We start from the raw sequence: 24,875 nt of genomic DNA on the forward strand, positions 1-24,875 counted from the left end.
CCAAGCCCTCACAGATTATAGAATATAGGGATAGCAAGTTGAGTGAGAGACACGAAATGGAAATCACTCAGCTATCTAATGCACTCACATATAGTCACAGTTTGTACAATGCAGAGGTTATTACTAACAATAATACTGCACTGGACTAGCTTATATATATATAGCTATATAGTCAATAGCTATAACACTACACAGTAAGAACTGGATGTATATCACAGGGTAATTGTACTAGAAAACCCTGACTAAGTGCACTCTTTCTTAACTAGCACTGTCTAAAAAGGCAGGTAGAATACTTAAGTGTCATGTAAAGTCACAGCACTGACAACCAGGCGGCTTTACACAGGAGGATTTGCCCAAGCAGTCCCAGGAACAGTGAAGCTGAGGGATAATGGCGCCCAGACACTGACAGGGAATGAGGGAGAGACAGATATGCAGCTCCAGGGCGGGAACATTTGCGGGAAATGGCGCGCTGGGGGAGGGGCTTCAGGTCTAAGCCTTATCCCCCTGCTGGCAAAACCACCGGGTACTGTGGGCTAATGAAAATGGTTTAGAGAGAAAACCTGACCTGCACCCATGCCCTGGTGAGCTAGTGGGATCGCCTGTACTGCCACAGTGTCCACCGCCAGCGCGCGCGGCCCGCCTCCCACTGACCGAGCCGGATCGCGATAAAGACCGGGTCCCGCAAGCGGGAACCACTCACCACCTCCCGAAGCGCGGAAACGCGATCCCGGAGAGCCCCAGTCGTGTGTGCCTGACATGAAGAAAACCAGAGCCTCCTGCTGTAGTTACCCGGCAACCAGGGCTCGGGAGTGTACAGCGCCGCTGGGGAGAGCTGCAGCTGCAGTAGTGAATGTCTTCTGACATTTACCACCGTTGCTGCCCTTGAAGTCTTCACTTTTTTCTTCAAAAAAAGCTCTTCTTAGGGCTGCTTGGAGCAGCCCCTCTGTTATGCGCCTACTTACTGCAGCACCAACTACAAAACTGAGCTCCTGTGCAGGGAGGCGGGGTTATAGAGGAGGCGGCGCTGTGCATTCTGGGAACAGTCAAAGCTTTGAGCCTGTTGGTGCCTGGGATCAAGATCCTACTCTACACCCCTATGTCTATTCTTTGTGGAGCCCAGTGTACCCCGCAGCAGAAAGAATTTTTTTCCCCTCAACCACTTAGGTCCTAGACGAGGGTGGATGCTAAGTGGAAAAAAAGAACACGTCCCAGTAGTTGGCAAGGCGTCAGTAAAAACCAGCGGCAGCGCACTCTTCTCACTTTGGTGAGTTTACACCAGCGGGTATTGTAACTTGACGAGACGTATTCTTGGTCTACTGCCCAGGTCTGCATAGTCGGCTTATCTCTCGCATCTATATAAATACGCTAAGTATAGTCAGTTTGCATTTTGTAAATTAAATAAAAGAACTACTTAGAAATGTCTATTCTTTTTCTATGATCAGCCCATTGTCACAGGCATTTGGCATTAATTATAGGTTAGCCCCAGGCGCCTCTGGTCTTGTACTCTAGCCAGCAATAATTTGGTTTATAGAGATCAGATGGCAGGGAACAGGCTCGGAGAAGCATATTTGATGAATTTACTACAATCTGAATCAAGGTTTATTCTTTCCTGTTGGGGAGCGGAGACCCCGCGGCACACGCGCCAGGCTTAGATGAACGACACTGAAGGTCAATTAAACTACAATATGAGCTCTGTGTTTCTCTGCTGCTCAGATTGCATTTCCTATCGGAGGAGAGAGGGCTGAAAGCCGTCCAAATGTGGACAGGAAACCACACAAAAGTGAAGGTTACTTTTGTCATTAACAATAAATGTAACCAGCAAAAATCCTGAAGTTGTTCCGTAGGACAATGAACAGTAGGAAACATGATGACAAACCCCCCGCCGACGCCCCCACTACAATCACACACAAAATGGAATTCTAATCACTTCTCCACATTATGTATCAGCTATGTATTGTGTTACTAGTGTAAATTCACTCCAACCTTAGACTATATATATATATATATATATATATATATATATATATATATATATATATATAGGAGACTGTCTGAATTAAACATGCTGATATCCCTATATGATCAGTGTATGACGCTTTCAAATAACTCTATGTATGGAAGCTTGTCTTGATAAAGATCCTTGATGCAGGATCGAAACGTCGACAACAATAAGCCTGATATCGACTATAATAAAGCTATTGTGGAAATTGGAGCGGTTGAAGACTTCTTGTTGAAATGAGTGCACCCCCACATTGCTGGACTCATATATATATATATATATATATATAATTATGTGTGTGTGTATACAAACACATATTATATATATATATATATATATATATTATATATATATAATTATGTGTGTGTATATACAAACACATATCATATATATATATATATATATATATATACACATACACACACACACACACACACACACACACACACACATATATATACACATATATATACATACACACACATACATAAATAAACACACACGTGATAATAACTTTTTCTATTTTTTTTTTCTTCAGTAACTTTCTCACTGACACCACTAAAATGTCATCAGGTTGTATAATACTCTCTAATGCGCTGTATCGTTTACACTTTTGAACGCAGAGGAAATCAGTTCCATCTGTGAGTTTGCAAACATCAAACAGGTCCGACGGACTATGCAGACGTCCCAAACAGTGGGCACAGCCAAAGGAGTTGCGGATTCCAGCTCCCGGGTCCACTTTAACCCATTCAGATCCGTGAAACGATATTATCATCTACTATACAGTAGATCGCAGCAGTTGTTGCTTCTATCAATGTTATTCTATACAATGACGTGGTTTCTGTGAATATCTGTCCTCTGTAGATTGCGTGGGAATGGATAGGTTTATTATGCCAGTGGGGCAAAATATTTTGTCTTAAAAAAAATAAAGACAAATAAATCCATCAGCATTATCTAAAGGTGGGTACACACTAGGCCATGTGCTCGGTGAGCGTCAGCGTCTAGCGTTTTCCCCTCCCGGGCCACCCGTCGGTGGGGAATACACACTGTGCAATATCACTAATGATATTGCACAGCGACGTAATGCCGGGGCCGCAGCATCTTGGGACGATGAGTCCAAATTGAGCTGCATGCGCGGCTGAGACCAAGGGTTGTTAAAGACCCGCGCATCGCTCGGCGGCGGCATACACACTATATCGCACAGGAAGGGGGAAATGAGCGATATAGTTTACTATATATTGCTAAGTGTGTACCAACCTTAAGTGTGAAGGTTACTGACCTACCCAAAGCCTCATATTCAATAGTGCCATCAAATGTGCGATCACTATGAAGCCCGGCAGACTAGAGCGACCAGTGTCAGAGAGCATAGCAGCCAACTTTTCAGAATGACTGGGCATGCTCATGTTAATTCAATCAACACTCCACCCCCAAACACACACACAGACCATAGGTGCAGGCAGTGCAGCTGCTATGGGGCCCAGAGCTGAGAGGGGCCACCTTCCCTGTAACAGTTACATGTGTTATATACAGGGGTGTAGCTACCATAGGTGCAGGGAGTGCAGAGCTATGGGGCCCAGAGCTGAGAGGGGCCACCTTCCCAGTCATAGTTACATGTGTTATATACAGGGTGTAGCTACCATAGGTGCAGGGAGTGCAGCTGCTATGGGGCCCAGAGCTGAGAGGGGCCACCTTCCCTGTCACAGTTACATGTGTTATATACAGGGTGAAGCTACCATAGGTGCAGGCAGTGCAGCTGCTATGGGGCCCAGAGCTGAGAGGGGCCACCTTCCCAGTCATAGTTACATGTGTTATATACATTTTTCGCATTGGGTGGTACGTAGGGGTCCTTTCAAACTTTTTCCTTGGGGCCTGCAATATATCTAGGTTTGCCCCTGGACCTGCTCAATGTAGTGTGGTATAAAATTAACTGGAGGGCATTTTACTGTTATATAATAGAACCGGGGCACTGTAATGAGGCACAATATATCATAATGTGAATTGGGGGTACTGTGCGGCATAATGTGTACTGGCAGCTCTGAAATGTGACATAGGGTGAACTTAAGCACTACTGTGATTCATAAAAGAAACTAGGGCACTACTATGGGGCATAACATTAAATACGCCTCTACTATGGTTCAGACAATGAACTAGGGCACTATTATAGGGCATAAAATGAACAACTGCTGCAGAAAAGTGTCTCTCTAGAAGCATTGGGATGGGGGGCCCTTCAAAATGTTGCTATGGAGCCCACAAAGTTCTGGCTATGCCCCAGCACACAGACCAAATGAGCCACCTCTACTCTACCAACCACCAGGGACGTGCAGTGAGGTAAATGGCTCAGGAGGCACTGGCTAGCACCAGAGCCAGATTTACATGCAATATATGAGCCAAAGGATTCATGTGGGCACCAGTGGCGGAACTAGCGAGCGGTGGGCCCAGGTGCGACAAAATGCTTTGCCCCCCCCCCCACACACACACATCCCATCCAAGTCCACCCCCTCACCCCTGGAGAGGATCTGGTGAGGGGGACCTGCTCAGGGCCAGAGAAATGGATACCTAGCAACAGTGCCGTAACTAGACATTTTAGCACTGTGTGCAAGAAACGGCATCGGAGCCCCACCCCTGCATGCAAAACAGGGGCAGTGCGCGCCGTATGCGCGCGCAAAAATACATAGTGGCGTGGCTTTGTGGGGAAGGGGTGTGGCCACAAAATAATACCAATTCATAAAACGGTACACAGTAGTCTCCATTATTCAAATTACGCCGCACAGTAGCACCACTACACCAGGTAGAGACCCTTTTACACCTTACAGCGGACAGATTCCTCTTTTTACACATTACAGCAGACAGCGTGCACTTTTTACACATAACGGCAGACAGCGTGCCCTTTTTACACATAACGGCAGACAGCGTGCCCTTTTTACACAACGGCAGACAGCGTGCCCTTTTTACACATAACGGCAGACCGTGTGCCCTTGTTACACATAGCGGCAGACAGCGTACACTTTTTACACATAACGGCAGACAGCGTGCCCTTGTAACACATTACGGCAGACAGCATCCCCTTTTTACACATAACGGCAGACAGCGTCCCCTTTTTACACATTACGGCAGACAGCGTCCCCTTTTTACACATTACGGCAGACAGCGTCCCCATTTTTACACATTACGGCAGGCAGATTCCCCATTTTTACACATTGCGGCAGGCAGATTACCCCTTTTTACACATAGCGGCAGGCAGTCCCCCATTTTTACACATTGCGGCAGGCTGATTCCCCATTTTTACACATTGCGGCAGGCAGATTACCCCTTTTTACACATAGCGGCAGGCAGATTACCCCTTTTTACACATAGCGGCAGGCAGTCCCCCATTTTTACACATTGCGGCAGGCTGATTCCCCCTTTTTACACATTACGTCAGGCAGTCCCCCCTTTTTACACATTGCGGCAGGCTGATTCCACCTTTTTACACATTAAGTCAGGCTGTCCCCCCTTTTTACACATTGCGGCAGGCTGATTCCCCTTTTTACACATAGCGGCAGGCAGTCCCCCATTTTTACACATAGCGGCAGGCAGGCCCCCATTTTTACACATTGCGGCAGGCTGATTCCCCCTTTTTACACATTACGTCAGGCAGTCCCCCCTTTTTACACATTGCGGCAGGCTGATTCCCCCTTTTTACACATTACGTCAGGCAGTCCCCCATTTTTACACATTGCGGCAGGCTGATTCCCCCTTTATACACATTACGTCAGGCAGTCCCCCCTTTTTACACATTGCGGCAGGCTGATTCCACCTTTTTACACATTACGTCAGGCTGTCCCCCCTTTTTACACATTGCGGCAGGCTGATTCCCCTTTTTACACATAGCGGCAGGCAGTCCCCCATTTTTACACATAGCGGCAGGCAGGCCCAAGAAAAAAGAAAGAGAAAGAAAAAGAGAAAAAGAAAGAAAGAAGAATTATACTTACCCTCTCCGCCGGCTCAGGCTCCTCGGTGCAGCCGCGTCAGACGATTCCCGGGCAGTAGAGGAGGTGGAGGACGGAGGTGAAGAAGGGAGCCGCAGCAGCGCTTTGTTACTGGTGGAGGCGCTGCTGCTGCTGCCCCTCTGCTTCCCTATAGGCTGTTCTCGGAAGACAGCCTATAGTGAAGCAGAGGGGCAGCAGCAGCAGCGCCTCCACCAGTAACAAAGCGCTGCTGCGGCTCCCTCCTTCACCTCCCTCCTCCTCCTTCCCCCGTCCGTGCCGCTGCTCCTCTCCTCTCCGGGCGGCTGTGCGCTGCGGGCAGCGGTTGCCTGCAGTGCACAGCGGCATGTAATGAGTCACTTTGACTCATTACATGCTTGGGCCCCTGGACAGAGGCGGGCCCCAGTGCAACGCACTGCTTGCACTGCCGGTAGTTCCGCCTCTGGTGGGCACTATAGACAGGTGTAGCAGTATATACTGCTGAGTTTGACTGTAAAAATGATTAGAATACTGTAGTCTACAAATAAGATATTTCTATCATATTCTTTGTATTTTTCAAATACTTTATACAGTCAAATCTCTGGCTAAAACGTTAGTATGACAGGAAAGGCTCTGCCGCACCCCAATGCCCACCACTGCCAACTAGGGGTGGAACATGGCAACGCCCATCAATAATATTTGGGAGAGGGCCCGGTGATATCAGTGTACTACCTGTACCTACCAAGGTCCTCTAAGAGACCAGCAAATGTACTGTGAGGCCCAGAATGTGGTGTCACTGCCCATGAACCAGTTCCACACATGGCAAGAGAAACGGGGCATGAGATGTGGTTGAAGCATGCACAATGATGCCTAACACCAGGCTTCACTGTGCATGGGCAGGCCAGGTGTGGTATACAAGATCTACAGACATTAGGTCAACCCCATATGGCAGACAGACAAAAGGTCGCAACATGGACAAAAAGGTCAACACAAAAATGGTCAACGCATATATATTTTTTTGCATGTTTGGGGTTAGTGTGGATAGTTTTTTTTCATCTGGGACCACCATTTGTTGAAACGCTTTGCTCACCCCGCTTTGGGCGCGGTGTCTTTTTTTATTTTTTCTACAAACCACCACATATCATCAGCGGTAATCATCTCCAAACTGCAGAATTTGTTATTCTGCAAACTGAAAAAGGCTGTAATCGCACAGATTAACGCAATCTGCGTGTGGTTTTAGCAGATTTGATCGACGCAGCTCAGATAGGCGACACTGCTCAAAAGCCATCTTGACTAAGAGGGAGACAACATTTTCACATAGATTACTGTATGGGGGCCAATAACAATTTATTCAGTATGCAAAATCAATGGAATGGCAGTAGTAATTATTGGATCTCTATTTTTCTAACGCATGGAAATACAGAATGTGTTCTCATACACTATTGCCGTAGTCGCGCCAAATGGCCCTTTCACAGCACACCAGGTCCTGTTCCAGGTCTCTTTTTCACTCGAATATGCGTCTTAGCCACAAAGCGTTGCACTAATTCATTTCAATTCCGACAATTGAACAACTGTGTATGGATGAGTCTGAATCTGTATACACACCGCTATGGTGCAGCAGGTGCATTTTTTTTTTTGACCGCTGCGCTTAATCTTCGATTTTAAACATATTTAAAAGTAATTCCTGTTCGGTCAAAGATGATGCCCAGCGTCTCTAGAGAGAGAGAGAGAGAGAGAGAGAGAGAGAGAGCAGAAGAGAGAGAGAGGGGGTGATTCCGAGTTGTTCGCTCGCTAGCAGATTTTAGCAGCATTGCACACGCTAGGCCGCCGCCCTCTGGGAGTGTATCTTCGCTTAGCAGAATTGCGAACGAAAGATTAGCAGAATTGCGAATAAATAATTCTTAGCAGTTTCTGAGTAGCTCCGGTCCTACTCACGATTAGCGATCAGTTCAGTCAGTTTCGTTCCTGGTTTGACGTCACAAACACGCCCTGCGTTCGGCCAGCCACTCCACCGTTTCTCCAGCCACCCCCCGCGTTTTTCTCTGGCACGCCTGCGTTTTTTCCCACAAACGCTGTGAAAACGCTGAGTTTCCACCCAGAAACACCCACTTCCTGTCAATCACACTCCGATCACTTCAACAATGGAAATTCTTTGTTCTGCCGTGAGTAAATCTACTAAGTTTTGAGATAAAATACTTAGCGCTTGCGCACTGCGTACCATGTGCATGCGCATTTTCGCATTAATCGCTCCGTTGCGAAAATCTGCAATGAGCGAACAACTCGGAATGACCGAAAGAAAGAAAGAAAGAAAGAAAGAAAGAAAGGTAAAGAGAGAGAGAGACATATACATACATACATACATACATACATACATACATGTACACACACCACAGTTTAGACTTGACATGCAGTATATCATGGTTTTTATGTCAATGGCATATGATCATTGTCATGCGTTAATTTCATACTTTTAATTTTGGCACTCATCACTAATTCTCTTACTTCCCGATATGTTAGGAAACTGAAATTTTGCATCGATATTCTTCAGGTGGGAAACAGGAAAACAACGTAATTAGGCTTTAACAAACCTCCCCTACGGGATGAAAAGGGGATTGACATGATGACGTCATTACCGATGCGTGCCTTGCCTTGCGTGAACAATAACGCCCAAACGGACAATCGGATCAATATTAGGATTGCACCTCCAGTGTGTAGAATTTAATAAACTACAAAAATGGTCCTGTCACTCTTTACCGTATCTGTTACGGTAGCTCCTCGGGTAACGCCAAGAACCATGGATTCATATTTACTTACATTAAGACGTCTCAAATTTACATCTCTATGCGCGTGGCTCCATCTGTGCCTAGTCGCCTGTGCGAGGTGCAACTTCCAGGGACGAATGGCATCGTAGACACACACGCGCCCCATTCAACGTGAATGGGAGTGTCTTTTTACACTTCCCAGCACATGTGCGCCTATGCACACCGCGCGCCCCCATCTGCGATACAGCCACGCGGCTCGATCTGTAGATTTACCACATTTTTAACACTCATTTATATTTACAACCGTGAAAATCAGAAACTCCCGTGCGAGGAACGGGTAGAATAGCTAGTCTGTATACAATCATGTGACCTACACCTAATTAAGCCATATATATATGAGAGGATATAGAGAACGAGATGAGAGGCACTCAGCGGTCTTGTATAAACGAAGAAGCAGACACCACAAGTGGTAATGCAACGTTTCGGATTTTACTCCATTTTCAATGTTTGTCGCTTGAGTGCCTCTCATCTCGTTCTCTCTCTCTATATATATTATATATATATATATATATATATATATATATATATATATATATATATATATATAGATAGAAGAAATATGTCTGGCACTCTCCCGTGGGCTAATTGAGCAAGGCTCACGCTCCGGTGCCCTCCCAGACAGACCCAGCAGTCTGCATATATATGGTGATGAAAGAACGAGGCGGCACTCAGGAGACTCTGGTGAAGCGGTGAACTCTGTCAGGTGAGACTTTATCAACGTTTCGGGGTGCAAGCCCCCGTCGTCAGGACACACAGTGATCAAACAAGTGAAAAACACACTTTTAAATACACTTACCAGGCGCGCTTCCAGCCGTCCTCTCCTCGCCGCTGCCCGGCTTCCGGACTCAGCGCTTCCGGTCAGGTGACCCCGGTCCGTGACGCGAGCTCCCAGTGCCGTCATGCAGGGGGCGGGGGAGGCCGTTGCTATGGTGCGTGCTGTAAATACATGATGCATACAAACAAATCATCGTGCAGTTCTTAAGACATGACAGGCAATCTAGTGCCTGCCTGAAACATATCATTCATCTGTGGAAAAACTGTGTTATAATACACCCAGTGCCATAATTTAAATATTACAAGTCTAAAAACATTTGGGTACAACATATAAATACATAAAGTTTTTTGGCAGTTGGTTACACCTAATGAGTTCAGGAACCTATCTTATGGGAAAAGGCCGTTATAAACAGCTCCGCATGTGTTCTCTACTCCTTAAATATCAATGTTTAATTTACCATAATCAATGCTTCCGGGGGAGGAGGGGCTGTTAATCAGATCTGTCACTGGGAGCTAATCATCTTAGTTATACTTGTTCGATGGTCCCCAGGTTTCAAGCAAAACTGCTCATACCAAGAGTCTCATTGAGTCCTCTTGGTCTCAATGTGTCCAGTGCAATTATCCATTTGGTTTCCAATTGTAGGAGGCGCTTAGATCTATCACCCCCCCTAATGGAAAACCGCACCTGGTCCACAATCCGATACCTTAGTGCTGAGAGTGAATGTTTGGCAGTGGCAAAGTGCCTGTCACAACTGAGGGCCTGAGCTGACGGAAGGCAGCCTCAGTTGTAGGGGCTGAGATGTACCGGAACCTGGGAGGTTGTATCAGACCCCTGGACATGTAAGTAACATGAAGAGAAACCGCCCGAAGGCGTGACCACGACAACTTGAGTAAAAGTCAATGATATTTATTTATGACAAACTCCATGCATCACAGTAGCAGTAAAAAGTAACATAAAAATCAGCAGAGAAATAATAATACAGTTCCTGGGTACTACAGGGTGGCAGGGGCCACAGAGCTCTGGTGGTATGAGACAGTTCTTATTATCTGCAAGTTGGAAAGTCCTTACCAGGCTCAACTGTAGCAATGAGGAAAGCCCAGGGTCGTACCAGCTGGTGTTCCAGGGAAAGCTGGACTGCTGTAGATAAAATGCTGCTGTGGGTACTGGTTAGAACCAGACAGGTGTTGGCACGGAGTGGATACTGGCTGGAACCAGTTAAATAATAAATAAAGCTTGAGAGCGATGCAATGTAGATGAAATGTAGAATTTGAGAGCGGAGAAATAATAATACCGGTGGAGAGTGGTAAACTGCAGAAAGGACACCGGCCCTTTAAGAGAAGCTGTACACTGCTGGAAGCTGAGCTGGAAGCAGGTGATGTTGTAGCTGGAAACAGGTGAGTCCAGAATGGATCGGAGAGTCAGGCTACACCGCAGATGGAATGCTGGTGCGGGTCTCTATAGCAGAAGTCTGGAGACAGGAGCTGGAACCTGGAAGACATTCACAGAAGAGAGACAAACTGGAACTAGGTTTGACAACCAAAGCACTGACGCCTTCCTTGCTCAGGCACAGTGTATTTATACCTGCAGCAAGGAAGGGGTTGGCTAGGCAATTATGCAGATTATCAATACTGAGAACAGATTGGTGGAAATGATCAGCTGACAGAATCCAAGATGGCTGCGCCCATGCAGACACTTGGAGGGAGGTTTGGTTTGTAATCCATGTGGTAATGAAAACAGTAATGGCGGCGCCGGCCACCGGAGACAGGAGGCGCCAAGCTGACAGGTGCACATCCAACCACGCGGACACAGCGGAGGCCGCGGCTGACGTAATCGCCACTCAGACACTCTGCATGCAGAAGCTCAGGGACGGCGGCGGAGGCCGCGGGAGACGCCATGCCAGGTGTAATATGGCGTTTACTGTGACCGCGTCTCAGAGTGACAGGAGAGGATACAGGAATGTAAACATCAGGATAACAGATGGGATCCGGTCCTGGAGCGCTGAGCCAACCTTAGGAGGCATCTGATGGGTAAGAAATGGCGTCCAGATACCCGGATCGTGACAGTGCCTTGCTACCGGTTGCTCACTGGTTCCTGATATTAATGCTGCCCTAATGGCAGATCTATGTTGTGTCATCCTAACTTTGAATGTACACTCTGTCTTGCCCACGTAGTGTAATCCACATGGGCAAGACAAGAGATATACCACAAATTTGGAATTGCACGTGTAGGCATCCTTTAATTTAATGGTCTTACCCGAATAGGGATGTTTGAACGAATCCCCCGGAACCAGGAAATTGCATGTGGTACACCCACACCTGTAACATCCCTTTCTGGACCTGATTAAACTACCTTCTGTTCTTGGTTTTTTAGCCACATCAGTTTTAACCACTAAGCTTCTGATGTTCCGGCTCCTGGTATAACACGGCATCAGTTTGGTGTCTTTAAACATTTTTAGCTCAGGGTCGGTATTTAGGATTGGCCAGAGTTCCTTAGCTCTTCTACTGGTGTGTCTACTAGATGTGTTAAACTGGTTGACCCAGGGGACCCTTTTCTCTTTAGTAATTGGGTCCCGTTCGGCTAACAGTTGTTGCCTTGGCAACCTAATGGCTTTAGCCCTAGCCCCACGTAGTAACTTGTCAGGGTACCCCCGATCCTTAAACTTAGTGTGCATCTCGTCCAGCTGTTGATCCCTAGCCTGTGGATCACTATTGATCCTGCATACCCTTAACATCTGTGAATAGGGCAAACTGTTAATTGTAGCCCTTGGATGAAAACTGTCATACCGCAACAGAGTGTTGCGGTCAGTGCTTTTAGTGTACATAGATGTATTGATTTTGCTGTCTCCGATTGCGATATGTACATCAAGGAAATCTATCTGCTGTGGGTCCACAGTCATAGTTAGTTTGACTGGGCTGGAAGACTTATTATGAACTTCAATCCATTCTTCCAGAATGTGTTGTGGCCCTGACCAGAAAATCAACAGGTCGTCTATGTAACGGAGATATAAAGGCCCTCATTCCGAGTTGATAGGTCGCAAGGCGAATTTAGCAGAGTTACACACGCTAAGCCTACGCCTACTGGGAGTGTATCTTAGCTTCTTAAAATTGCGACCGATGTATTCGCAATATTGCGATTACAAACTACTTTGCAGTTTCTGAGTAACTTCAACCTTACTCTGCCTGTGCAATCAGTTCAGTGCTTGTCGTTCCTGGTTTGACGTCACAAACACACCCAGCGTTCGCCCAGCCACTCCTCCGTTTCTCCAGCCACTCCTGCGTTTTTTCGGGAAACGGTAGCGTTTTTATCCACACGCCCATAAAACGCAGTGTTTCCGCCCAGTAACACCCATTTCCTGTCAATCACATTACGATCGCCGGAGCGATGAAAAAGCCGTGAGTAAAAATACTATCTTCATTGTTAAATTACTTGGCGCAGTCGCAGTGCGAATATTGCGCATGCGTACTAAGCGGATTTTCATTGCGATGCGATGAAAAATACCGACCGATCAACTCGGAATGAGGGCCAAAGTTAAATGCTGTGTGATAGCAGACTGACCAAGAAATAAATCTTGGTCAACTGCCCACATAAATGCGTTGGCGAACGACGGGGCCACACAGGACCCCATCGCACACCCCGTTAGTTGAATGTAAAATTTGTTATCATGAACAAAGTAATTGTGAGTTAACGTGAACCTTAATAGTTTTAGAAAAAACTCTATCTCTGGGCCATCATACAATGCATTGTTAGTTATCAGTGATTTTACTGCCTGTATCCCCATCTCGTGGGGAATACAGGTGTACAGACTGGACACATCTAGAGTGGCCAGTAAGGTGCTGTCCGGTACTGTCCCAAGTTCCTCAAATTTTCGTAACAGGGTCGAGGTATCCTTTAGGTGGGTGTGTGTGTGTTGGATACATGGCTGCAGGAAGGCATCCAAATAAATGGATGTAGCCTCACACAATGAACCCCGGGCAGAAATAATAGGTCTGCCGGGGGGATTGTGTGCATCCTTGTGTATCTTAGGGATGACATAGAATAGCGGGACTACCGGGTGTGGTTTGGACAATGCTCTCAATATTGTATTAGATATGATGCCATGATTGAATGCCTCAGTCAATAATGTGTCCAACTCTTTATGAAATTGTTGAGTGGGATCCCTGGGCAGGCATGCATACGTTGAAGTGTCACTCAGTAATCTAGTGCATTCCATCATGTATTGATCTTTGTCCATCACAACGATGGCTCCTCCCTTGTCCGCTCCGCGTATCACTATATCCTCCCGTGTTCTTAACTCCTTCAAGGCTAGCTTTTCATCTTTGGTCAAATTAGACCGGGTTCTTCCCTGGTCTTCTGTCAAGGTGCCCTCCAACATCCGTGAAAAAGTTTTTATAGAGGGGTTTACCGATACGGGTTCAAAGCTTGACTTAGGTCTAATTTTCCGTAAGACCTGGGATGCCAGTGAATTGTCCGTACCGTCAGCAGCCTTTGGGTTTTTACCATAATGTTCTTGTAATTTTAGTTTTCTCTGTAGCCGGTAATTATCAATTTTCCATTGCATCTCATCAGGAGTGTGAGTTGGAACGTATGACAGTCCCTTGCTTAATACCCCTATGGCTTCAGGAGAAAGGGGTCTGGAGGATAAATTGAAAATTAGTTGCGCATTCCTTTCGGAGGCATTTTGTCTGTCTTTGATCCTCTCCCTCCGCCTCGTCTGCCCGCCCCTCCTCGTGGGTTTGTTCTTCTGTCGTTGCCTCCAGCCCGGGTATGAGCCCCTAAAGGGCCCCCCTGCGTGGCATCAGTCCCTGTGCTGGTATTGGGCTCGTCAGTGTCACTGGCGGATGTGCTGATGAAACGCACATTGGTTCTTCTCCTGAATGCTCCCTTTGGTCCTTGCTGTTGTTTCGGTGTATTAGCTCCCAACCATGAGTATACTTTGTGTTGTAAATAATCCTGCTGTACCCGGGCCAATTTGTCTTTCTTGTATTTAATCAACTCGCGTTGATATTGCTCTAATTGCTGTGTCAGTTTGTCCATCCATTTGGTGGTAGTATCTGTGGACAAGCTGGCCAGGTGTTCTGATTCAAACTTGGTGATGTTTTGTTTGGTCAGAGACAGCTCTCTCTTGGATTCCTCTATCACCAAGAGGATTAAGTCCATGGAGCACTTATTTAACACCGAAATCCAGCGTTTACAGAAAGGGATGCTGTATCTGCCTATAGTGGGCATGTTGTGGATCCTAAACCCACGCGGAATTTGTTTTGCCCTATAATAGTCTGACAGGGTCATTAGGGGGGGTGATAGATCTAAGCGCCTCCTACAATTGGAAACCAAATGGATAATTGCACTGGACACATTGAGACCAAGAGGACTCAATGAGACTCTTGGTATGAGCAGTTTTGCTTGAAACCTGGGGACCATCGAACAAGTATAACTAAGATGATTAGCTCCCAGTGACAGATCTGATTAACAGCCCCTCCTCCCCTGGAAGCATTGATTATGGTAAATTAAACATTGATATTTAAGGAGTAGAGAACACATGCGGAGCTGTTTATAACAGCCTTTTCCCATAAGATAGGTTCCTGAACTCATTAGGTGTAACCAACTGCCAAAAAACTTTATGTATTTATATGTTGTACCCAAATGTTTTTAGACTTGTAATATTTAAATTATGGCACTGGGTGTATTATAACACAGTTTTTCCACAGATGAATGATATGTTTCAGGCAGGCACTAGATTGCCTGTCATGTCTTAAGAACTGCACGATGATTTGTTTGTATGCATCATGTATTTACAGCACGCACCATAGCAACGGCCTCCCCCGCCCCCTGCATGACGGCACTGGGAGCTCGCGTCACGGACCGGGGTCACCTGACCGGAAGCGCTGAGTCCGGAAGCCGGGCAGCGGCGAGGAGAGGACGGCTGGAAGCTCGCCTGGTAAGTGTATTTAAAAGTGTGTTTTTCACTTGTTTGATCACTGTGTGTCCTGACGACGGGGGCTTGCACCCCGAAACGTTGATAAAGTCTCACCTGACAGAGTTCACCGCTTCACCAGAGTCTCCTGAGTGCCGCCTCGTTCTTTCATCACTATATATATATATATATATATATATATATATATATATATATATATATATATATACACACACATATATATATACATATACACACACATACATACATACATACATACATAATACACAGTTACACACACAGTATATATATATATAAGGATGGAAATAAGGCTGCACTCAGGAGACTTGTACGTGGTGAAACCAACAGGTGCTTTTATCAACGTTTCGGGGATCGTGACCCCGTCCTGAAGACGGGGTCACGATCCCCGAAACGTTGATAAAAGCACCTGTTGGTTTCACCACGTACAAGTCTCCTGAGTGCCACCTTATTTCCATCCTTCTGTATACACGGGCTGTCGGCCTGGCTGGAGGGCACCGGAGCGCCTTTTTCTATTTGCTGTCTACCATTGAGTGCCGGACCAGTAATCTCTCTCTCATATACATATACATATATATATATATATATATATATATATATATATACATACATACATATACATATGTATACACACACACACACACACACACACACACACACACACACACACACACACACACACACACACACACACACACACACACACACAGAAATAAGTGCACAGACACATGCATGCCAGGACAATCACTGTGGTCAGCAGTTTCCCTATGTGACTGTCACTGGTTCCCGCGAGATACAGTCGTTGGGTCGACAAAGCTTAGGTCGACAGTCAAAAAGGTCGACATGCGGTTTTCACTTTTTTAGGGGGGATTTTCCCATACTTGACGATCCACGTGGACTACGATTGGATTGGTAACCTTATGGATGGCGGTCATTAGGTCGACATGAGTTATGTCGACATACATTGGGTCGACATGATCACTAGGTTGACATAGTCATTAGGTCAATATGGAAAATGGTCGACATGAGTTTTTCACAATTTATTAATTTTTTTTTACTTAACGATCCACGTGGACTACTATTGGGAATGGTAACCTGCGCTGAGCACAGCGGTAGCGGAGCGAGGCACCGTGCCCGAAGCATGGCGAGCGAAGCGAGCCATGCAGGTGGACACGGTGCACTAATTGGGGTTCCCAGTCACTTTACAAAGAAAACTACACCAAAAAAAATCCCAAAACTCATGTCGGCGTAGTACATGTCGACCTTCAGTGGTCAACCAAATGACTGTCAACCTAAGTTGAGTCGACCCAACTACCCATACCCGGTTCCTGCCCTGCTGTTCTATGGAGTAAGATAGCCGCCAGGGAGGACGGAGTGCGAGTGCGGGAAAATGCAATGTGCAGGTAGAGGCTCCTCCTACCAGGGGGCGGCTCCCACCACTGCCAGAAACCAATTAGTGATCTGCACAATGACATCAGCCTCTCTGATTGGTTGCTCGAGCTTGCCCGCTCACTTGGTGTGGGAAGTAAAGAGCCTGAAGAAAACAGAAAAGCCCAGGGAGCGTGTACAAATGTGACACGGGAAGATTAGGTGGTGCTGCTGAGCCTGTGCCAGTAGACCACCATGGATCTCAGTGCCTGTACAGGGGAATGTGACTAGTGTAGGGGTAGTTATATTTGGGAGACAGGCTAGCCTGGGATGGGAGAGGGAAGGTCTTGGTTTCAATGAGCGCTGTTAGGGGTAATGATGCCCATTTGCTAGAACCAAGTGGACTAAAGGATCCCTGACGTCAGGGGCAGGAGGAAGGCCGGTGGGATAGTACTTTCATTATCCATGCCATCAACTACTCCCTTTAGTAACCCGGTGGTGAGCGATGCGAAGCAGAGCGACCCACCGAGCCCAAAGCGTGGCGAGCAAAGCAAGCCCGCGATGGTACATGTTCTGGCCTTGCTCCTCCCCCTGGGGACGTCCGAGGTTGTAGCCACAACCATACCAGGACCAATAGCGGGACAAGAGACCAGGTACCTGTACTTCTGGGTACACACCTGAATGACGGTGCGACGCGGCAATGTAATGTGACAATACATTGTATAGGAGTACATACTACATGACTTGACGCACCACGGCGCAATGTACCGTTACATGCTGCGTCAGCCATGGAATCGCCCCACTGGACGTACAGCACATCCAAAAGGGCAATTCAGTTAATGAGGGATCGGGAATACGCACTATACGATAGTCATGCAGATTGGCCAAAAGTACCAATATTGCCAAAGGAGGGAATCAGGGAAGAACGCAGCCACGCATCTATTCTATACGCAGTGGCCATATCCATCTTGTCTGCGCATGTGCACTGGCCACAGAGCGCTTGTGCGACCCTTCTCCTTGCGGCCACATCCTGGAGAGATGCGGTCCCAAGGCGATTGAGAGTGGCGGCCAAAACGGGGGCGTGTTACAGGCGTTTTTATGGCAGATGCATGATGTCCCACGCAGCTGCTCCGATAAAAAAAATGGCGGCAGACCGCCTGCCAGCGCAGCCAGGCTAAGCAGGCAGGGGTCGATGTGTCCGCAATCATCATGAGGTGACGCCACACATGCTGGGCTGCCTTGCCTTGTGCTGGGTGGCCCCCAGCATGTGAGGAGATGGACTCCACCCGACCCCAAATTCATAATATACCACACAGAAAAAGGTGACGGGAATAGGCAGTGGGTGATAGAGAGAGACAGTGGATTACTGGGAGAGGCAGAGGGTCATGGGGATAACAGGAAGATGGTGACGGGCAGAGGCAGTGGGTGATAGAGAGAGACAGTGGATTACGGGGAGAGGCAGAGGGTCATGGGGATAACAGGAAGATGGTGACGGGCAGAGGCAATGGGTGACAAAGAGACAGGCAGTGGGTGATGCAGGGATAGGCAGTGTATGACAGGTATAGGCAGTGGCAGTGCTATTTTTGTAGGAAAATAAGTTCAGGAACTGTGGGCAGAGCAGAAGTGGGCAGTGATGTGGGTGGAGCTACAAAAAGGGGCAGGGCATACATTGGTGCATAAACTTTTTTTTTTTTTTTTTACAGATAATGCCCCCAGTAGCATTGCCTGTTACCCCAGTAGTAGTTCTCACCCCTCTTGCTGCTGCCTCTGTATTTCCTGTCTGTGAGCCTGCCTGAGGGGAGGAGAGCTTAGTGTGCATCTCTGGTAGCGTCTAGATTCTCTTCGTGCAGAGGACCTTTCCCATAACCCCCTGGGTCCATGTCACAATCTATTTGGAATAGAAAAGTGTGGCGAGCGAAGCGGAGTGGAGAGAGACACCGAGCCCGATGCGTGGCGAGCGAAGCGAGCCCGCGAGGGTCCAATGCTGCAAAGAAAAAAAATACCCCAAACGAACGGAGAACGAAGAAAACATTTAGGAACTGTAAGGGCGGAAGTTGTCTCCTGCCCACTCGTTTTGTCACGTCCAGGTCCTTTGCACGAAGGCAACATAGACACAACCATGCATCTCTCCTTCCCCTCAATATGTACCATGGTGCCGGCTTGTGAGCCAATGAAAGACAATCAGGTGCCGCTGCTGCCGGTCAGCGAACTTTGATTGGACCCCGGAGGCGGGACACAGCGAGGGGAAGGTGAGACACGAGCTGCGCTCTCCTCCCCTCAGGCAGGCTCACACAGACACAGGGGAAGCAGCAGCAGGGAAGTGCCGGGCTGGGCTGCAGACATTCTGGAATGCCGTTCCTGGTGACGTCATTTTAGAAAAGAGCTTCAGGAACGGTGTTCCGGAACACAACAATAGTCCTGGGCAGTGTATGACAAAGAGAAGGTGACAAAGAAAGGTAGTTTTCTTTCTAGTGCAAATTTGTGTAAGTAGCACCGCGCATGTGTCCAGAGCCCATACTCATACAGTGGCAGTTGTGGTTGAGACACGCGGCATCAAAAAGGTCTTAAAACGTATTGGGCATTGCTGGTTGGTGACTATGAGGACGCATAGAGAGGGTCTGTTTTATGGGCGTGTTATAGGAGTGTCACAGGTGTGTGTGCCTGAAGTGGTTGCAAACTCAGACATATAACCGTTCACATTGGAGGCCATGATCAAGCGGAGGATCTGCAGCTAGCATGGAGCCACTGCAAGATCCGATGGTGCAACCAATGGCCGTGTATAAAGACATACCAAGTGGTATCACAGAGTCTAAGACGCTGAAAGTGGGCATCTCCACCCTCTCACACTCAGACGCACGGCTGTACAGCGGGGAATGGCTTGTAGGGGGAGTCGTAGAAGAAATGCCACCAAAAGACACAGATACGGGCGCTGCAGCCTTAAAGTGTCAAATGTAATAGCCTGCAGAATTTGCAGAGGGATTTGGAGATTTAGCTGCAAGAGTCCCCATAACACTGCTTGAGTCCTACTTATGCACCTCTGCCTTTCAATAAAGCTTTGTATCCGTGACCTGTAACATAAGGAGAAAGAATTGACTGCATAGGAGAGGAATGGGTTAAACATCCTGTGAGGGGGTGTACCCAGAAGTGAGGTAGTACAGCCTTAGGAAAAAGGGGAGGGTGAGGTATATATATAGACTGCAGCGGCCATTTTAGGCCTCTTTGCTGCTTGAATCTCTTTCCCGCCCTCCCGCCCTATGGGGATGAAGGTTGTCTTAAATCACGCGGAGTGCATTGGCGTTTTGATTGCTGGCTAGTTTTTCATTCGTTGGCTATTTATTGGCGGAAAAGAACGGCAGTTTGTAGTTGTATCGCTTATATATAGGTAGTAAGTTTCAGTTTATTTGGTTTAGGTGCACTCACCTCCATCGACTTAATGGCCGCTCGACCACCCATCCGGGAGGCAGCGGCAGGGCACCCAGGAGCGGTGGGAAGTCACTGTGGGGGTTGTGTTGACACCTATTACCGGTTTTTGATAAGGTGTTGGACGGTTTCGGTCAGTTTAATAATTTAACCTTACCAATAGTTAATTGAGCCGTTCTTTTTTCTGCCACCATTTTGCCGGCTGATTCGGCAGCTTAACAAATTTTCCATTCACAGGTTTGCTATGGTTAGGGTCAAATAAATAGCTAGCAATTTTTCTGCCAAAATCATGTCTCTGTGTCTTTATTTACTGAGTTTTAGAAGGTAACTAAGGTTTACTTTAAGAAGGGGGTACACCAATTACTACTAGGATGTTTATACAACAGTTCCAGATTTTCATGTTATCCACAGAGGTTTACATTGGGGCAGTGAGTCCCAAACATGCAGGGGTAACATGTTTGGTGGCCCAGGAGGACTACATCAAATTATTAATGGTCCATGTGATTCACAGCCACCAGCACTTGTTTCACCTATCATAAAATCTGTGGACAAACCAGAGTGCCACCCCCTCCACCACCACATAACCTAAAGAGGACAGGCGAGCAGAATTTACGTAATTTAATCATTCTTGCTGAATTAAAAAAAAAAAAAGGTTTGGACTAGGGAAGCCATGAAAAAAAAATCTGGTGATGCTCTAGGGCATCATAATACAAGAAAGTTTGGGAGCCACTGCATTGCTGTGTGGGCATTCTACAAAGATTGCTATTCAGTCATCTGGCTATCTTGCATTTGCACTTGTGGGCCCATGCGAGTACGGCACTGCAGAGTCATACCCAGTTTACTCACTTCTAGAACTGCTGACCGGACAGGCTGAATAGGGCATTCTCTGGGAAAGTACGGGAAGATCGTGTCCAATCAAACGCGAGCGAAAATACGCCTGTAAGGGGTTTCGCACTTTTTGCACTTAATATGGGACAGGTGCAAAAAAGTTACTGCTGACGATGATGACTTGGAGTAAACCAGGCGCATACGCTACAGGTGCTCTGCATATGGGCGATAAGAGATTTCCATGCCCGCTTTTTCTTAGCAATGTGCGTCTGATTTCTATCCAGCTCTGCGTCAGCTCCTATCATGAGCGAGTACATGAAATGCTCTCACCCTATTCAGGACCTGGTTTATTTATGTGTACTCACAATTGGCATCAACTCCTGATGTGCACTACAGGGACTGGGGAGGGGGGGGGGGGGCAGATATAACATGAGCAGAGAGAGTTAGATTTGGGTGGGTTATTTTGTTTCTGTGCTGGGTAAATACCGGCTGTTTTATTTTTACACAGCAATTTAGATATCAGTTTGAACACACCCCACCCAAATCTAACTCTCTCTGCACATGTTACATCTGCCCCACCTGCAGTGCAGCATGGTTTTGCCCAATAGAGGAAAATGTTTTTTTGCAATCAACATTGAATTAGGCCCTATATACAGTATCCTATATGAATCCTGTACATATGGGATTTATACTGAAGTATTTATTACTCAGGACACTTTACTAAAGGCACCCAAAGACATTTGCTCTAATGACCTCAGCAGCCGTACGATGCAGAATCATTGTACTGGAAAGTGAGCGCGATCTTCGCGGGTGGATAACATTTGCAATCACCGTGAAATGTCCCTGGGAGCACAAGTATGTGATAATGAGTGATTGACATTAACACGCCATTTCTGTGCCAAGGAAGAGCTGACACCGGAGTTTTTTTTTTCTTACACTGACTGTAAAATCTAAACAAAAATAAACGCATTATTACTTAATCCTATGATCATTAGTGGATGCATTAACACCTCGATGGCTGCAAGGGCTTGCCATACATTTCCTCATAGTAGCACTCATTATCTCGGTTACACTGTACAAGCAAAGGATTAAAGAGAGCAGGTTCATTAGAACCCTGGTTCATGGTACTAGGAATAATAAGACACCCGCCCCCCAGAGTTGTAATGATGGCCGATAATTGGAGATCTGCTGGTGGTAGACCTCACATACAACAAGGAGGAAGTATTCTCAGTACAATTAATATATATAAATAAATACAACTATGTGGTACCGCGGTTCATTCACCTGAGCATGCATGAGGACTTGTATATGAACAGTTAAGTGCAGTTCCAGAACGAAAAGCCCAAAATAGAGCAAAGGCCGACCACCAGGGGGCCTATGTACCAGGTCCCCTCCTCCCTGCCCACCCTATTAGTCACCACTTTGTTTTGGGGACAAGCAGAGTCGGGCTGGGCCATGTAGGGCCCACCGGGGGAATATAGTGATAGAGGCCCATGTTTAGGGGTGTGGCCAGTCTTTTGATGGGGTGTGCCCAGCAGCCACATTGGTTTGCCTAACCATTTTGCATGGGTTGGTCCCCTAGATAAATATATACAGTTAATACTGTAGTGCATGCAAGATAATGTACTAGATTAGTAACAGCACAGTCTAGAACCTGATCCCTAGAGGAGGGGGTGGGCACCCATGCAGTAGGGCCCACCGGTGGTTTCCCCTGTATCCCTCTGGGCCAGTCCAACCCTGGGGAAAAGCTAATTGCTTCCTCAGCAAAAGGTGGATTAAAGTGTATCACTTAAAGGTCCTGTCTGTTGACGAATCATACAGTAGATACCCTTGATTTCTCTCCTGAACCCGTAGGTGTCAGGAAACACTCAACACACAGAATACCCTTTACGCTATTAATGTAACCTCTCCAATAGAGCGGGATGTGGTCACATGACCAGCAGTTGGGATCCCGGCGGTCAAAATGTTGACACCGGGATCCAGATCGCTGGCAATGCCGACACACAGGGACTATTCCCACTCGTGGGTGTCCACGGCACCCATAGAGTGGGATTATAACCTGCAGCGAGCGCATCGAGCCCCCAAGGGGCTCCGAAGCACCCCCCCCTCCCGGCATTCTGGTAGCCGAGATCCCGGGGTCGGTATGCTGACGGTGGGTTCTAAATCGGAGTGGGGTAAGGGACCTTTAACGTCACCAGAGGGCGGAGCCATGTCCAAACAGGGTACCTGAAAAGTACGCTCGCCATGCTTTGGGCTCGGTGGCTCACTCCGCTTTGCTCACCACCGGGTTACTAAAGATAATAGTTGGTGGCGTGGATAGTAGAAGAACTTTCCCGTTGGCCCAGCTCCTCCCCCTGGTGATGTGGCTCCTCCCCCTGACAGCATAGGTCTCATTGGCCACTTGGATCTAGCATCTACCGTATGCTGACCTCTGGGATCCCGACCACCGGCAAAACAATCCCACCCCAAGTGATTAGTGAATTCCTTTGAGAATGTCACTGGCGATCAGGGCACTTCTTCCCCCTCATCACCCTTCCACACCCACTTTTTATTTTTTAATATTGGTCATACATCTTCCCGACAAGGACCGTTGTTACGGACTCCGTAAGGCATTCTTGCTATTCTTATATGTCTTATTTAAAGTTTTCTTTTTTGCTGCACTATTGATCTTTTCGTTATCCAACCAAGATAAAGATTTATAAAATGGTAAAAAAATTAATAATTTACACCATACAATAGGTCATGTTTCCTCCCCACTCGGGTCCTCAAACCCCCAACAGACCAGGAGTTTAAAGAACAGGTGGGGCTGTGTGCAGGGATTCTAACACTACCGCGGTGATATAAATGTGAATAAATGAAATACATGTGTACACAAGGGAGCCAGGTAAACAAGGAAGAATTTGTCTTTTTTTAACAAAAGGGAATCCCGCATTTACCATTGAAAATTATCAAATGCAACTCTCGAATCTTTTTTTTTTACCCTTCAAATATTATATGGAAATTGTTCAATCCTGCAGGAGTATCTATGGAAATGTCAATTTATACCCCTTTCCGACATACGACCCGGGAAATTCTCTGCTCAGACCCAGGTTTTTGCTTGCTGCCCCCAATTAATACCCCTTTTCCACTAGAGTAGCATGGGTCGCAGCCGTGTCGCCTGACACGGCTGCGACCCGTGCTACAGCCCCCTGCAGACAGCGTTCACCAACCTGGCAATTGCCGGGTTGGTGACGCGCTAGTGACGCGGCAGGGGCGGCGCTGGGAGATCACATGATCTCCCAGCGCCGCCTTCCCTATGCACTGTGAAGGGGAGCCGTGTCACCTCGACACGGCTCCCGTTCACACTAGACAGCTAGCCGGGTTGAACACGTGTTCAACCCGGCTAGCTACCAGGGTAGGATTCCCGGATCACTTGATCCGGGAATTTGCCGGGGGACCCGTTTCCACTAGGGAAAAACACGGCTAAATGCACGCCCCCGCGCATTTACCAGTGTTTTAAGGAACTAGTGGAAAAGGGGTATAACACTACAGTGCACCGGAGACCAGGGAAATTCCTGGGTACACCCCTTTCAGACATAAAGCGGGTCTGCTCGGGGCATTCTGCAAGCCAGTGCTGCCAGGCTGCCCTCATGTCACACATATAGTATTACATACATACATATACATGTCATACACACACAAGTCACACTCATACACACCAGGGACATGCGGTGAGGTAATTGGCTCAGGAGGAACTGGCTAGTACCAGAGCCAGATTTACACACAATAT

At 47.1% G+C, this 24,875-nt stretch overlaps 1 long non-coding RNA gene across 3 annotated transcripts in view; it reads right to left on the reverse strand.

The window, feature by feature from the left end:
* The window catches only part of LOC134970404 (uncharacterized), a 458,298-nt gene that overhangs the window by 402,633 nt on the left and 30,790 nt on the right, over positions 1-24,875 (reverse strand). The window contains exon 1 of one of the 3 annotated variants that reach the window (XR_010189770.1): positions 9,562-9,613. The exons of the other annotated variants lie outside the window; for them this stretch is intronic. This is a non-coding gene — a long non-coding RNA (uncharacterized LOC134970404). Of the gene's footprint in view, positions 1-9,561; positions 9,614-24,875 lie in introns of those variants that run through there. 3 annotated transcript variants of the gene reach the window in all.

Source organism: Pseudophryne corroboree, chromosome 11 (genome assembly GCF_028390025.1).
Source record: "Pseudophryne corroboree isolate aPseCor3 chromosome 11, aPseCor3.hap2, whole genome shotgun sequence".
NCBI lineage: Eukaryota > Metazoa > Chordata > Amphibia > Anura > Myobatrachidae > Pseudophryne > Pseudophryne corroboree.